Source organism: Saimiri boliviensis, chromosome 14, assembly GCF_048565385.1.
Source record: "Saimiri boliviensis isolate mSaiBol1 chromosome 14, mSaiBol1.pri, whole genome shotgun sequence".
Classification (NCBI taxonomy): domain Eukaryota; kingdom Metazoa; phylum Chordata; class Mammalia; order Primates; family Cebidae; genus Saimiri; species Saimiri boliviensis.
The window spans coordinates 33,617,170-33,631,753 of record NC_133462.1 but is presented as its reverse complement, the minus strand read 5'-3'; the positions used below and the strand labels follow the sequence as shown (position 1 = coordinate 33,631,753).

The following is a 14,584-nucleotide window of genomic DNA, read 5'->3' as shown; positions in this document are numbered from 1 at the left end:
AAATTGACTTGTCATTCATGGTTTCTTGCTTCTCTTAACTCTGGGCATCAAATCCACCCAGAGGTACCATCCACCCACTTCCAAAATATATCCTGAGGGCCAGGCGTGGGGACTCATGCCTATAATCCCAACACTTTGGGAGATTTTTCTAAGTAGGGAAGGGATAAAGCATGCCGGGAAATAAGGCATATTCTGGAACAAGGTCCAACCTCTTCACACAACAATGAACCGTGGGATCCCAGGAAAATTGCCTAAGCCTCAGAGTCTATTTTCTCCCCCACGATGTGGGGATCATGGCAAGTACTTCAGAGAGACATTGTCCTGAAGGGTCATTAGGCTCCCCCAGGAGAAGACAATGTGATGAGCACAGCGCTGGGCCGTGGAAAGTGCCAGGTCCACACCTGCTCTAGTGTTGACGTGGGGCAGGTGGGCAGAGCCGGGGCATCTGCAGGAAAGAGGGACAGCCGTTCCAGGTACGTCACTGAGGGCGCTTTGCAGAGGACTCGTGAGCGGTTCCAATGGAGCCTCAGCTGTCCTATGTGTACACACAAGACGCAAACACATCCTGGCCAGCGGTCACTCCCTCCCCGCCCGGGTGCCTGCCCCTGGCACCTGCGGGGACCCCGTGACCAAATGTGCTGTCCCTTCTCTCTCTCTCTCTCTGTTTGCCCAACCTCAGCACGGAGGAAGTGGCAACGTGAATAGGGTTTTCTCCACCGGCAATCAGCCAGGTTCCACCAACAGGCAGCGCCAAGGAGACAATGGAAAAAGTCAATAGAAGAAAATAAACACCAGAAAATGTGAGGCCACAGAAAGCCTCGTTGTTCATGTCATAGCAATCATCACACCTGTCTGCTACACCAGGTATCGGTGGTACCCCCCACTTTCCCACTCCTGAAATGGGAGCTGACCCCTCCGTCGCCAAGCCTGGACCAGCCTGAGTTGCCATGGCAACCGGATGGCACCTGGAGATGCTCCCGATTCACACAGCCTGATGCAGGAGCTCTAGGGGAAGGGACAGAGAGCGAAGGCCACAGGCAGGTCTGCGGGCGCTTTCTGTGACCACCCCCTGTAGACAGGAACATTGACCTGCCTGTGACAGGCACCAGGCTTCACCACCCACAAGCAAAACAAGTGGCCACAACCGGTAAAAACAAGTAAAAGATACAGCACTTTTATTTATTTATTTATTTATTTATTTATTTATTTATTTATTTATTTATTTTGAGACGGAGTTTCGCTCTTGTTACCCAGGCTGGAGTGCAATGGCGCGATCTCGGCTCACCGCAACCTCCGCCTCCTGGGTTCAGGCAATTCTCCTGCCTCAGCCTCCTGAGTAGCTGGGATTACAGGTGCTCACCACCACACCCAGCTAATTTTTAGTAGAGACGAGGTTTTGCCATGTTGGCCAGACTAGTCTCGAACTCCTGACCTCAAGTGATCTGCCCGCCTCGGCCTCCCCAAAGTGCTGGGATCACAGGCATGATCCACCACCGCTGGCCTTAATTTTTGAAAAGTAGAGGAAAAACAGGTTCATTCTACACTAGAAAAACACGTGATGCTACAGCCAGGCATCACGGCCAGTGCCTGTAGTCCCAGTTCCTTGGGAGGCTGAGACCAGAGGATCACCTGAGCCCAGGAGGTCAAGGCTGCAGTGAGCTGTTTGCACCACTGCACTCTAGCTGGGGCAACAAGGTGACACCCCAACTCTTAAAAAAAGGTGGGAAGTGCACATAGGTTTTGCAAGATGCCCAGTGTTAAAAAAAGAGAGAGAGAGAAGAAAAGGTGGGGGGGGGGATAGGGGAAAGAAAAACACGTAATGCTCCTTGGAAGGGGATGGAGCTCAGAAATGCCCATATGTCCTTTATCTAAGGAATTCAACAGAGAGCCAGGCAGGGCTGCACTGTAACCTCCCAAGCGCTCCCTTTCTTCTCTTGCATGGGGAAATGTCTTTTTCCACCCATCTTGGAGGAAAGTTTGAAAACTAAAAATGAAAAAATAAATAAGTAAAAACTAAAAATGAGAGGCCAAGGTGGAAGAATCGCTTGAGCCCAGGAGATTGAGGCTGCAGTGAGTTATGATCGCACCACTGCACTCGCCCTCCAGCCTGGGTGACAGAGCAAGGCCCTGTCTCTCTCTCTCTCTCTCTCTCTCTCTCTCTCTCTCGATGGAGTCTCGCTCTGTCACCAGGCTGGAGTGCAGTGGCACATATCGGCTCACTGCAACCTCCGCCTCCCAGGTTCAAGTGATTCTCCTGCCTCAGCCTCCCGAGTAGCTCGGACTGCATGTGCCCGCCACCATGCCCAGCTAATGATCCATTCGCCTCAGCCTCCCAAAGTGCTGGGATTAGAGGTGTGTGCTACCACTCCCGGCTGACCCTGTCTCTTAAAAGAAAGTACAAGAGATGGACTTGAACCACTGTTGCTGGTTCTGAGATGAGGAGGCCACGAGCCAGGGAATGCAGGCAACCCCTGAAAGCTGAGAATGATCCCTTGCTGACAGCCAGCAACAGGACTCAAGTCCTCCACAGCATGAAACTGGATTCTGCCAACAACTTGAATGAACAAGAAAACAGATTCTTCTCTAGAGCCTCCGAAGGACGCACAGCCCAGCAACACTTCGATTTCAGCCCAGCCAGGCCTGCTGCATTTTTGGCTTTCTGGATTCCTGCCTACAGAATCTCTGAGATAATGAGTGGTTTTGCTTTTCTTTCTTGAGACAGAGTCTCGCTCTGTCATCTAGGCTGGAGTGCAACGGTGCAATCTCAGCTCACTGCAACCTCCACCTCCCAGGTTCAAGCATTTCTCCTGCCTCAGCCTCCCAAGTAGCTGGGACTACAGGTGCCCACCACCAAGCCCAGCTAAGTCATGTATTTTTAGTAGAGGCGGCATTTCACCACGTTGGCCAGACTGGTCTCAATCTCTTGACCTCAGGTGATCCGCTTACCTCAGCCTCCCAAAGTGCTGGGATTACAGGCGTGAGCCACCCCTCCCAGCTGTTTTATTATTATTATTGAGATGGGTTCTCACTCTGTCACCCAGGCTGGAATCCAGAGGCACGATCCTGCCTCACTGTGGCCTCAAACTCCTGGGCTCCATCAATCATCCCACCTTAGCCGCTCAAGTAGCTAGGACTACAGGTGCACACCATTATGCCCGGATAATTATTTTATTTTTTGAGAGATGGGGTCTCGCTATGTTGCCCAGGCTGCCATTCCCCAGAATATTGCGGCCAAAGTCCTGCACTGTAGATCTTCATGTACTTCTGCGAGTAGAGGAAAAACATTCTGTGAAACTCTGCAGGTTCATCGCACACATTGGAAAAACACGTGACGCTGCAGCCAGGCATCATGGCCGGCGCCTGTTGTCCCAGCTCCTTGGGAGGCTGAGGCCATAGGATCACTGGAGCCCAGGGGGTGCAGTGAGCTATGATTGCAGCACTGCGCTCTAGCTGGGGCGACAGAGTGAGACCCTGAGGCGGAATTGCTCTGTCAAAGAGTGTAGGGCTGGGTGAGGCGGCTCATCCCTGTAATCCCAGCGCTCTGGGAGGTCTGCATTCAAGTGGAATACTGTATACACAGGTGTGGAGTCCTGGTTGCAACCACAGAAGTGTTCCCTTAAAAGCAGCTTAACACTTTGGGAGGCTGAGGCAGGCGGATCACTTGGAGCCGGGAGATCGAGACCAGCCTGGCCTACATGGTGAAATCCCGTCTCTACTAAAAATACAAAATACAAAATACAAAAATTAGCCGGGCGTGGCGGCAGGCGCTGTAATCCCAGCTACTGGAGAGGCCGAGGCACGATCATCACTTGAGCCTGGGAGGCAGAGGTGACAGTGAGCTGAGATTGTGCCCCGCACTGCAGCCTGGGCCACAGAACAAGACTCTGTCTAAAAGAAAAATAAAATAAAATAATAACTAAATAAAATATAAATACATATAAATACATAAAAATAAAAATAAAAATAAAATAATAAAATAAAAGCAGCTTAAAAACAGCATCTATGATTGAAGTCACATCTCCTCCCTTCCTCTCTCTCTTTCTTTCTCTCTTTGGCCTTGATTCTCCTTCGTCCACTTGTCATTTGACCCTGCCTTTCTCTGCGTGCTAAGAGCTCCATCTGTGAAACATCTCAGTCTAGCCCCAGACAAAACAGGGGTTGCTAAGACCCAGGGAAACAGTCTCCTAAGTTCTAGGCTGGAGAGTGTGAAATTCAGCAGACCGTGGATTCTAACAGCTCCGAAGGAGGCGCCAGGATGGAGATCATCGACCTTCAGATGCATTTGTCACCTTCCGGGTGATGTTGATTTGGCTGATAGTAAAAGCGATTTCCAGGCCCTGAACAAACAGTCTCCATGGTAGGGAGCCAGGTATGGAGCAACGGCTAAGGATCGTCCTAGAACTGAAGACTCAGAACCAAGAAGCAACCCAAATGTGCACTGACGGTGGGATGGATGAACAAAAGGATGTGGTGCACACACACAGAGAGGTCATTCAGGCTGGGAGGGCGCGGAGGCTCACACCTGGAATCCCAGCACGCGGGGAGGCCCAGGCGGGCAGATCATCAAGAGATCGAGACCAGCCTGGCCAACATGGTGAAACCCGTCTCTACTGAAAATATAAAAATTAGCCAGGCGTGGTGGTGCCCGCCTGTCATCCCAGCTACTTGGGAGGCTGAGGCAGGAGGACCACTTGAACCCGGGAGGCGGAGGTTGCAGTGAGTCGAGATCACACCCTTGCACTCCAGCCTGGTGACAGAACAAGATTCCATCTCAAAAAAAAAAAAAAAAAAAAAAAGTGATTACAGTGGTCGATTATAAAATCGTTACATATATTTTATCAAAAATTTTCGAAATGTGTAAAAAAAAAAAATCCTTTGTAAGTGGCGATCCAGAAATGTCCCCCCATCTTCATGTAGGTATGTCAGCTCACCCACAGGCCCCAGTGTGGGCCCCAGCGTTGCAGCCTTCATGCCTCATGGCATTACCATCCACTTATTGAGGGCATCAGCAAGCAGACAGAAGAATTGATACGTGAATATAGACGTCAATAAGTGGGTACAGGCACCAACAAGTAGAGACAGGCATCAACAGCCAGGTATGGACACATGCAAGGGTTGTTTCGCTCATTCTGGCCGAAACCCAAAGCTACCCACTGCTCCGGCAGGGTGGACGCGCTCCCGCCCCATCTTTGCCTAAACAAGCAAACAGCAAGACGAACGAGAAAGTAAAGCTGGGGCCAAGAAACACTCTCATCCCTTGGGGCAAAACTCCAGAACTGCCCCACATACACAAGAACAGAGCTAGCTAAATAAAATGCCAGGCCAGATGGCCAAGGTTGAGCGGAAGCTGAGGCCAGCAAGCCAACACAGCCCCGAGTGTGGCTGGAAGTGTCTGTCCCCTGGTGAGAAAAAACCATGTCACAGCTGGTGTCGTGTTCCACCCACTTTCTCCTTGACCAGCTGAACAGTGTGATCGCGGTGTCGTGAGACAAACATGTACCCTCCCACCGAGATGAACAGATCGCCTGGGATTGCTGGGTAGCTGGGCAGCCCCAGGACACTGAAGGGGATTGCAGGAATTGGGGAAGGAGGGGAGGAGACCCCCCAGGGGTGCAGGCTGTTGGGCTGAATCTCAGGCTGAATTCTTCCTCCCAACTTCACTTCCTGGCTCTGTTATCCTCCGCATCACTCATGCATCCGTTCCTCGTTCATTCATTCATCCAGCAATATTTATTGAGCATCTACTGTATGCCAGGCACTGTTCTCAACACTGGGGATTAAGACATGAATAACAGAGACAGAAGTCCCTCCTGGAGCTGGCGTTCTAATGAAGGAGATGGACGAGAAACAGGAAACACTCGTGAAATAGAATGTCAGAGAAAAGAAAACGGGGCCAGGTGCGGTGACTCACGCCTGTCATCCCAGCACTTGGGGAGGCTGAGGTGGGTGGATCACGAGGTCAGGAGTTCGAGACCAGCCTAGCCAACATGGTGAAACCCTGCTCTACTAAAAATACCAAAAAATTAGCCAATAAATTACAGGTAGTGACGCACACCTGTAAGTCCAGCTACTGGGGAGGCTGAGGCAGAAGAATCACTTGAACCCAGGAGGTGGAGGTTGCAGTGAGCCAAGATCATGCCATTGCACTCCAGCCTAGGTGACAGAGCGAGACTCAGTCTCAAAAAAATAAAAAAGAAAGAAAATCCTGCCAATGCCCACACCTCCCGTCTGCCCATGGCTCCATGCCTCTAGCACCTGCTGCTCCCAACCTGGGGCTTCTCTGGCTGAAGGGGTGAGGCCCACCTGCAGGGGACAGGTGCTACCCCTGGAATATTCCTCAACCAATGGCTGCTTCCAGGAGTTGGTGGAGAAATATTCCCATCTTTGCAGCCAGCCTGCTTGAGCTTGGATTCGGGATCAGCCACCTCCTGCTACGTGACCTTGAGTAAATCACTTCTCCTTTCTGGGCCAGTTTCCTCATCTGTAAAATGGTGATAATAAAAGCACATGGTTCACAGTGTCATTGTGAGGACGAAATAACCTAATTCCATGCAGCATGCCCAGGACAGTGTCCCACACATGGTAAGCCCCAATGAGTGTTTGCTGCTGTTATGACTGCACTGCTGTATATACAGTTACAATGATAGTTTCATTCTCTGTTAAATCCTCAGAGTCCAGCACAGCGCCTGGCCAACAGGAAGAACTCAATAAATCATTGTTGAAAGGTGGATTGCCAGGTGCGGTGGCTCACCTCTGTAATCCCAGCAATTTGGGAGGCTGAGGCGGGAGGATTGCTTGAGATGAGGAGTTTAGGACCAGCTGGGGAAACATAGGGAGACCCCGTCTCAACAGAAAAAAAGAATAATAAATTAGCCAGGTGTCGTGGTGCACACCTGCAGTCCCAGCTATGAGGGAGACGGAAGCAGAAGGTCCGCTTGAGCCCTGGAGGTTGAGGCTGCAGTGAGCTATGATCAAGCCACTGCATTCCAGCCTGGGTGACAGAGCAAGACAGAGAGAGAGAGAGAGAGAGAGAGAGGAGAGAAAAAGAAAGATGGTTGAAAGAGAGAGGAGGAAGGAAGGAGGGATGGGGGAAGGAGGGAAGGAAGGAGGGAGAGAGGGAGGGAGGGAGGGAGGGAAGGAAGGAAGGAAGGAAGAAGGGGAAGAGAGAGAGAAAAAGAAGAAAGAGGGAAGGAATAAGAAAGAAAGAGAGAAAGGAAAAGAAAGAGAAAGGGAGAAAAAGAAAGAGAGAGAGAGAGAAAGAAAAGAAAAGAAAGGGAAGGGAGGGAGGGAGGGAGGGAAGAAGGAAGGAAGGAAAAAGGTGGATCAATTATTCCTCTTGTCCAAGCAGGGCAAAACCAGTGGCATCAGGCCAATACTGAAACTGAACCAAATACCTGGACACTTAGCACCACGTGTCATTCCCCGTCTCTCTCTCTCTCTCTCTCTCTCTCTCTCTCTCTCACACACACACACACACACACACACACACACACACACACACAAACCTGCCTGACTTCACCAGCGTTGGAGAGCTAAAAGGAAACAGTGCAGACTACCAAGAAAAAAATAAAACTTCCCCCACGGTGAGTGTATTTCTCTAATGTTTCTCCCACAAACGAAGCCGTGCATCTGTCCTCTGAAGTCATTCTTAGGCAGGAGTGGGTGTGTGACTTTGCTTGTCCTCCATCTCCTTGAACTCTTTTCCTGATTAGGTATTCTTGACTCCTCAATACCGAGCAACTGGTGGGTGGTTCAGCATCTCCCTCTCTCAGCCCGTCTCTCTGGCCAGGCAGCGTGTGTGTGTGTGTGTCATCAACATACTAATGTATTAAAGTCGTCATTCATGATAGAGGTCGTTTTAGCTACAGCTCGTGTTCGACTTACAGCCACGGTGGGGACCGCGGGACGGTCGTAACACGATTTGGTCGTAAGTTGAGTCGGCTACATGTACAGTTGAAATGGTGCACGCGGAGATGGTCGTGCTGCCAGAAGTTGGTCCACACTGTCGTCCGCCCAGCTGGGCGACGTTTGCGCTGCCAGACGCGGAGCAGTCATGGCTAGCGATTGTGGTCGTAAAGTCGAATGGTCCTAAGTGGCCTGGGTCGTAAGTCGATCAATACCTGTATATATATACACAGGGTCTTACTCTGTTGCCCAGGCTGGGATGCAGTAACACAGTCAGAAATCCCCGCAGTCTCTAACTCCTGGGCTCAAGCAATCCTCCCACCTCAGCCTCCCGACAGCTGGCACCACAGGCACTGGCCACCGCGCCCGGCGAATTTTTTAGTTTTTTATAGAAACAAGACCTTGCTCTGTTGCCCAGGCTGGTTTTGAACTCCCAGTCTCAAGCAGTCCTCCCACCTTCGCCTCCCAAAGATCTGGAATTACAGGCGTGAGCCATTGTGCCCAGCCCACAGTGGTCATTTTGAATTCTGATGTGCTTTGTTCAACAAATAATTATTAACTACCAACTGTGTACCACTGTGATCCAATTATCATTCACCTTGGGATCTTAAGACTCTAGAGAAATCACCTAAAAACGGCCTCTCCTTGGAGGGTCAAAACAAATGCAGTGGGCCAAGCACAGTGGCTCATGCCTGTCATCCCAGCACTTTGGGAGTCCGAGGTGGGTGGATCACAAGGTCAGGAGTTCGAGACAAGCCTGGCCAAGATGGTGAAACTCCATCTCTACTAAAAAATACAAAAATTAGCAGGGCGTGGTGGCAGGAGCCTGTAATCGCAGCTACTTGGGAGGCTGAGGCAGGAGAATCACTTGAACCAGGACGGCAGAGGTCGCAGTGAGCCGAGATCAAGGCACCGCACTCCAGCCTGGGTGACAAAGTGAGACTCCATCTCAAGAAAAAAAAAAAAAAGAAAGAAAAAGAAGCCGGGCGCGGTGGCTCAAGCCTGTAATCCCAGCACTTTGGGAGGCCGAGGCAGGTGGATCACGAGGTCAAGAGATCGAGACCATCCTGGTCAACATGGTGAAACCCCGTCTCTACTAAAAATATAAAAAATTAGCTGGGCATGGTGGTGTGTGCCTGTAATCCCAGCTACTCAGGAGGCTGAGGCAGGAGAATTGCCTGAACCCAGGAGGCGGAGGTTGCGGTGAGCCGAGATCGCGCCATTGCACTCCAGCCTGGGTAACAAGAGCGAAACTCCGTCTCAAAGAAAGAAAAAGAAAATGTAGTGACGGTTTTGCTGGAGAAAAATATTCAACACCAAAAGTTGTAGTCCCTTTAGGGTAAAAAAAAAAAAAAAAAAAAAAAAAAAAGTGAGTAGCCCTTCAGTTGAGTCCTGAAAAAAATGTTGGAAGATGGTATCTGCCTACCAACTGCAAGATTTTCATGTCAGTCGCTAAGAATTAACGTCTGAGTTAGTAGCGTTCATAATATGCTTCTGTTACTCGTACCTGACCAGGAAGATGTAATGGAAGGTGAGTAAGGCAAGGGGCAGAGGGAAAAGAAAGAAATGTGAACTAAAAAGAAAATCAGAGGCCAGGCGTGCTGGCTCAAGCCTGTCATCCCAGCACTTCGGGAGGCTGATGTGGGCAGATTGCTTGAACTCAGGAGTTCAAGACCAGCCTGGCCAACATGGTAAAACCCCATCCCTACTAAAAATACAAAAGTTAGCCAGGTGTGGTGGCACGTGCCTGTGGTCCAAGCTGCTCAGGAGGCTGAGGCAGGAGAATCACCTGAACCCAGGAAGCAGAGATTGCAGTGAGCCGAGATTGCGCCACTGCCCTCCAGCCTGGGTGACAGAGCGAGACACCATCTCAAAAATAAAATAACATAAAACAAAATAAATAAAATGGAAATCAGAAGTGAAAGAAGCCAGACACACAAATGAAGGTCGTATGATTCACTTACATGAAATATGAAGAGGAGGAAAAAGTCTGTAGAGACAGAGAGTAGATCAGTGGTCGCCGCGGGGGCTGCAGGAGGCGGAACTGTGGCGTGACTGCGAATAGGGACAGGGTTTCCCTTTAGGGTGAAGAAAATTTTCAGGAACTAGATAGAGGTGGTGGTACAACATTGTGAACGAAGTAAATTGCCATTGAATTGTTTGCTTTAAAATGGTCAAAATGGGCCGAGCATGGTGGCTCAAGCCTGTAATCCCAGCACTTTGGGAGGCCGAGGCGGGTGGATCACAAGGTCAAGAGATCGAGACCAACGTGGTCAACATGGTGAAACCCCGTCTCTACTAAAAATAGAAAAATTAGCTGGGCATGGTGGCGCGTGCCTGTAATCCCAGCTACTCAGGAGGCTGAGGCAGGAGAATTGCCTGAACCCAGGAGGCGGAAGTTGCAGTGAGCCGAGATCGCGCCATTGCACTCCAGCCTGGGTAACAAGAGCGAAACTCCGTCTCAAAAAAAAAAAAAAAAAAGGTCAAAATGAAGGGCAGACACAGTGGCTCACTCCTGTAATCCCAGCACTTTGGGAGGCTGAGGTGGGTGGACTAAGTGAGCCCAGGAGTTCAAGACCAGCCTGGGAAACATGGCAAAACCCTATCTCTACAAAAAAAAAAAAAAAAAAAACTTAGCTGGGCATGGTGGCACATGTCTGTAGTTCCAGGTACTCAGTAGGCTGATGTGGGAGGATCACCTGAGCCCTGGAGGTTGAGGCTGCAGTGAGCCAAGATCAGGCCACTGCACTCCAGCCTGGGCATTGAGTGAGACCCTGTCTCAATCAATCGGTCAATCAGTCAAATGGTTAAAATGGTAAACTTTATGTGTATTTTACCATAATTTAAAAACAAACTGACCAGGCGCGGTGGCTCACGCCTTTAATCCCAGCACTTTGGGAGGCGGAGGTGGATCACCTGAGATCAGGAGTTTCAGATCCTCCTGGCCAACATGGTGAAACCCTGTCTCTACTAAAAATACAAAAATTAGCCGGGCCTGGTGGCAGGTGCCTGTAATCACAGCTACTTGGAAAGCTGAAGCAGGAGAATCGCTTGAACCCAGGAGGCAGAGGTCGCAGTGAGCTAAGATCGCGGCACTGCACTCCAGCCTGGGCAAGAGAGTGAGACTCCATCTCAAAAATAAACAAATAAATAAGAAAAAGAAATCAAACACACGCTCTGGAGAGTAATGTGAAAGTATTTAGTGGGCACGTACTAGGTGCCTGGCACTGGGTATCACCTGGCTGGGCCTCCCAGCAGTGCTGAGACACAGGCGCCATCCTGATCCTTGCTGTCAGCCCGGAGCACCAAGGCACTGAGGGACTGACTGGCTCCCCTGGGTCACACGCCAATGAGTGTGCAGCCTCTGGGGCTTCTCGGACGCTGACCGGCTCATGACTCACCCAGCCTCAAGTTCAAATGCAGACTCTAACTCAGCGGGGCTGAGCGGAGCCTGAGACTGGCCGAGACCTGCACTTTGCCGGGAGGATCTCCCCCACCGGGGGTTAGATCTTCCCTCTTCCCTCCTCCACTGAACAAACTTGGCCTTGCCCAAGGGGGCCAGCAAACGCTTGCCCAGAGCTCTTGTCTGCCTGTCACTGTGGAAAGAGCTAGGGTTGAAAGATCCTGGAATAGAAGCTCCTTTATTCACCCTGGACCAAGAGGGGCCTCTGGTTCTATACGCCAACATTTTAAATAATAATGATCATAAATGAAACCCTCTAGCCAGGCGCGGTGGCTCAAGCCTGTAATCCCAGCACTTGGGAGGCCGAGGCGGGTGGATCACGAGGTCAAGAGATCGAGACCATCCTGGTCAACATGGTGAAATCCCGTCTCTACTAAAAATACACAAATTAGCTGGGCATGGTGGCACATGTCTGTAGTCCCAGCTACTCGGGAGGCTGAGGCAGGAGAATTGCTTGAACCCAGGAGACAGAGGTTGCGGTGAGCCGAGATCGCGCCATTGCACTCCAGCCTGGGTAACGAGAGCGAAACTCCGTCTCAAAAAATAAAAATAAAAATAAAAAATAAATGAAATCCTCTGCCAGAGCTTTTGATGTCCACGAGTTTTACAGGTCATTTGCCCAGTAATTTTGTTCAATGTCAAATCCACCTTCCCCCTCGAACTCCGTGATGATCTTCCATTTTCTTTTGGGGGAGGCTGGATTGAACTGAACCCACCTTACGTGGAGGGAAAGTCTCATTCGCACAGAGTGACATCTTAAGATGTCTCCTGTGATCTCTGTGTCTTGAAGGAAAACAGGCTATCCACACAGGGATAAACTCAGCACTTAGACTTCTGGAGTTAGGAGCCCTTCCTGCAGCCTGGGATTGGGGTGAGGAGGGACTAGGTTGGTGTCACCTGTAGGCGCCTGCAAGTGTCCTAAGACTTTTTCAGGGAGAGAGCAGGTGTGGGATGTATCAGGGCCGCCCTGAAGCCATTGTCTCCGAACAGAACAGGACCCCTGAGTTGGGGATACCTTGAAAAGATTCCTCCATAGGCCGGGCGCGGTGGCCCACGCCTGTAATCCCAGCACTTTGGGAGGCCGAGGCGGGTGGATCACGAGGTCAGGAGTTCAAGACCAGCCTGGCCAAGATGGTGAAACCCCGTCTCTACTAAAACTACAAAAATTAGCCAGGCATGGTGGCGGGCACCTGTAATCTCAGCTACTGGGGAGGCTGAGGCACAGAACTGCTTGAACTCAGGAGGTGGAGGTTGCAGTGAACCGAGATCGCGCCACTGCACTCCAGCCTGGGTGACAGAGCAAGACTCCTTCTCAAAAAAAAAAAAAAAAAAAAAAAAAAAAAAAAAAAAAAAAAAAAAACCAGCAGCAGCAACAGCAGCAGAAGATTCCTTCACAGCACTTTGCCTGGGCTTTGAGGAGAAGGGGAAGAGATAGAAGCTTCCCTCTTATTAGTTCCGCCTCGGGGAAGGTGCTCTGACCTCCTGCTGACATTATAAATTGGCTCCTTCTCCTGGGTCAATCCCTCAGGAGCCTCTAAGAAAAGAGTCTGGAGCAGTCAACGTGATCCCCATGCCCCACAGTTCCCAGCAGCGTCTGTTGTAGGAAGCTGTTAGCTTCAAAGGAAGGAGAGGGAAGAAGAGGAATTCTCCTGCCAGTTTTTCTCACTTCTTGAGAAACAAAAGCCACCCAGAGAGACAACTCGGTCCAAAATTCGAGAGAAAGGGGGAGGGGCGAGGGGCATGGCTCAGAGGGGGTGTCCGGCTCTTTCTCTGCTTTTCCTTCCAGTGGGGCAAGAGTATCAAATACTAAAAGGAAGACGCGGTTTCCTAAGACAACGTAATTGTCTCAACAGCCTCAACTCCACCTGCCATTTCTCTCTCTTTTCCCAACACCTTCACGCCGCGCTGAGCACAGCAAACAAGACCCAGCCATGCGGGCGTCAGGAACTTTGCTCGGGGTCCCCAAAGCCATGGGCAATTGTGGGGGGCGGGGCAGTGAGGGGGTACTGCCCGATTCTCAATGTTGTCACTTGTTCAAAGCAGCACGAGACTTAAAATGTGGACTGGAATGGGGCGGGGTGGGGGGGATATAAAAAAAGTGGAATCTGACTTAGGACAGAAATGCTCATTCTTGGGAAAATGTCACATGCTCTGGGCAGATGGCAAAGACGTTGGTTGCCGGGAGGGGGGTTGCCAAGGGCAATTGAATGAAAATGGGTTTTTAAGAAAGAAACGGGAATACGCTGGAAATGAAGATTCTGCCCCCCACCCCCACCCCCTTCCTCCCAGCAAGAGAAACTGTTCTGAAGACAGAAGCACATGAAATCTGGAAATAAACTGCCCACCCATGAGGAAAAGCTCTTCACAGAGGGAGCCGGGGAAGATCTTTGTATTTCTACCTTTGCAGACGGAGGGAATTTGCAGCAGGGAAAAAAGATGAAACTCCCTGCAGGACTCCGCCTGCAGCGTCCCCACCCCGCCCGCGTCCCACTCACCTGTATGGCATCAGCGCTGCGGCTCGGGGGACATGGCTAGTGGTCAGCGCTCCGAGTCCTCCAGGGGTCCCGAGGGTCCCACCTCGTCAGCACCCAGGGGTCCAAGCCCTCTGAAGTCCATGCCTCCATGGCCCACCCAGTGGAAAGAAGGGTGGCCCACAGAGAGGAGGGAGAAACATGGGTGCCAAGAAGAGCAGTTTTCTGAGCAGAGGGCTCCCCACAAAAGCAGACAGTGAACGGGGATGCTGTACCAGCTGCCAAGGAGGAGAAAAAAAAAAAAAAAAAGAGGAGGAGGAGGAGGAGGAGGTTTCCCTGATGCTGGGAGGAGGGAAAGGAGGGCCGATCCTTAGCTCCTGACCATCTTCAGCAAACTGCTACACGGGGACCCAGCCCGGGGAGATCAATCCAGGCAGAAGCTGAGGGCGAGCCAGCCCACTGCTCCTCAGGGGGAAAAGTAACTTACAATCTCTTGCTCTCTTCTCTGCACCCCTTAACGCCGCACCGTGACCTCCCAGCACAGGGCAGAGCTGTCGTCTCAGAAAGAAGACTTTCCCCCCCCCCCCAACCATTTGGGCTTCCCTTAAAGAGCAGAGGAACGGTGGTAAGAAGAGAATTCTCTCTCTTCCACTGGTTCCTGTCGGGGGGTCCGGGGAGGGGGCGTGTAGAACAGGCAGCAGGCAGCAGGGATATGGAATCGTGTTATAATTTAACCATCTCCACG

At 51.0% G+C, this 14,584-nt stretch overlaps 1 protein-coding gene across 9 annotated transcripts in view; it reads right to left on the bottom strand.

The window, feature by feature from the left end:
- CACNA1A (calcium voltage-gated channel subunit alpha1 A) overlaps positions 1 to 14,140 on the bottom strand; it is a 416,980-nt gene extending 402,840 nt beyond the window's left edge. For 5 of the 9 annotated variants that reach the window (XM_074384539.1, XM_074384541.1, XM_074384546.1 and 2 more), the window contains exon 1: positions 13,864 to 14,140. The gene's annotated coding sequence lies outside the window, so the exon portion shown is untranslated. Of the gene's footprint in view, positions 1 to 6,303; positions 6,320 to 13,863 lie in introns of those variants that run through there. The other 4 variants (XM_074384543.1, XM_074384545.1, XM_074384550.1 and 1 more) reach the window with 2 other exon arrangements.
- Positions 14,141 to 14,584: the final 444 nt, after the last annotated feature.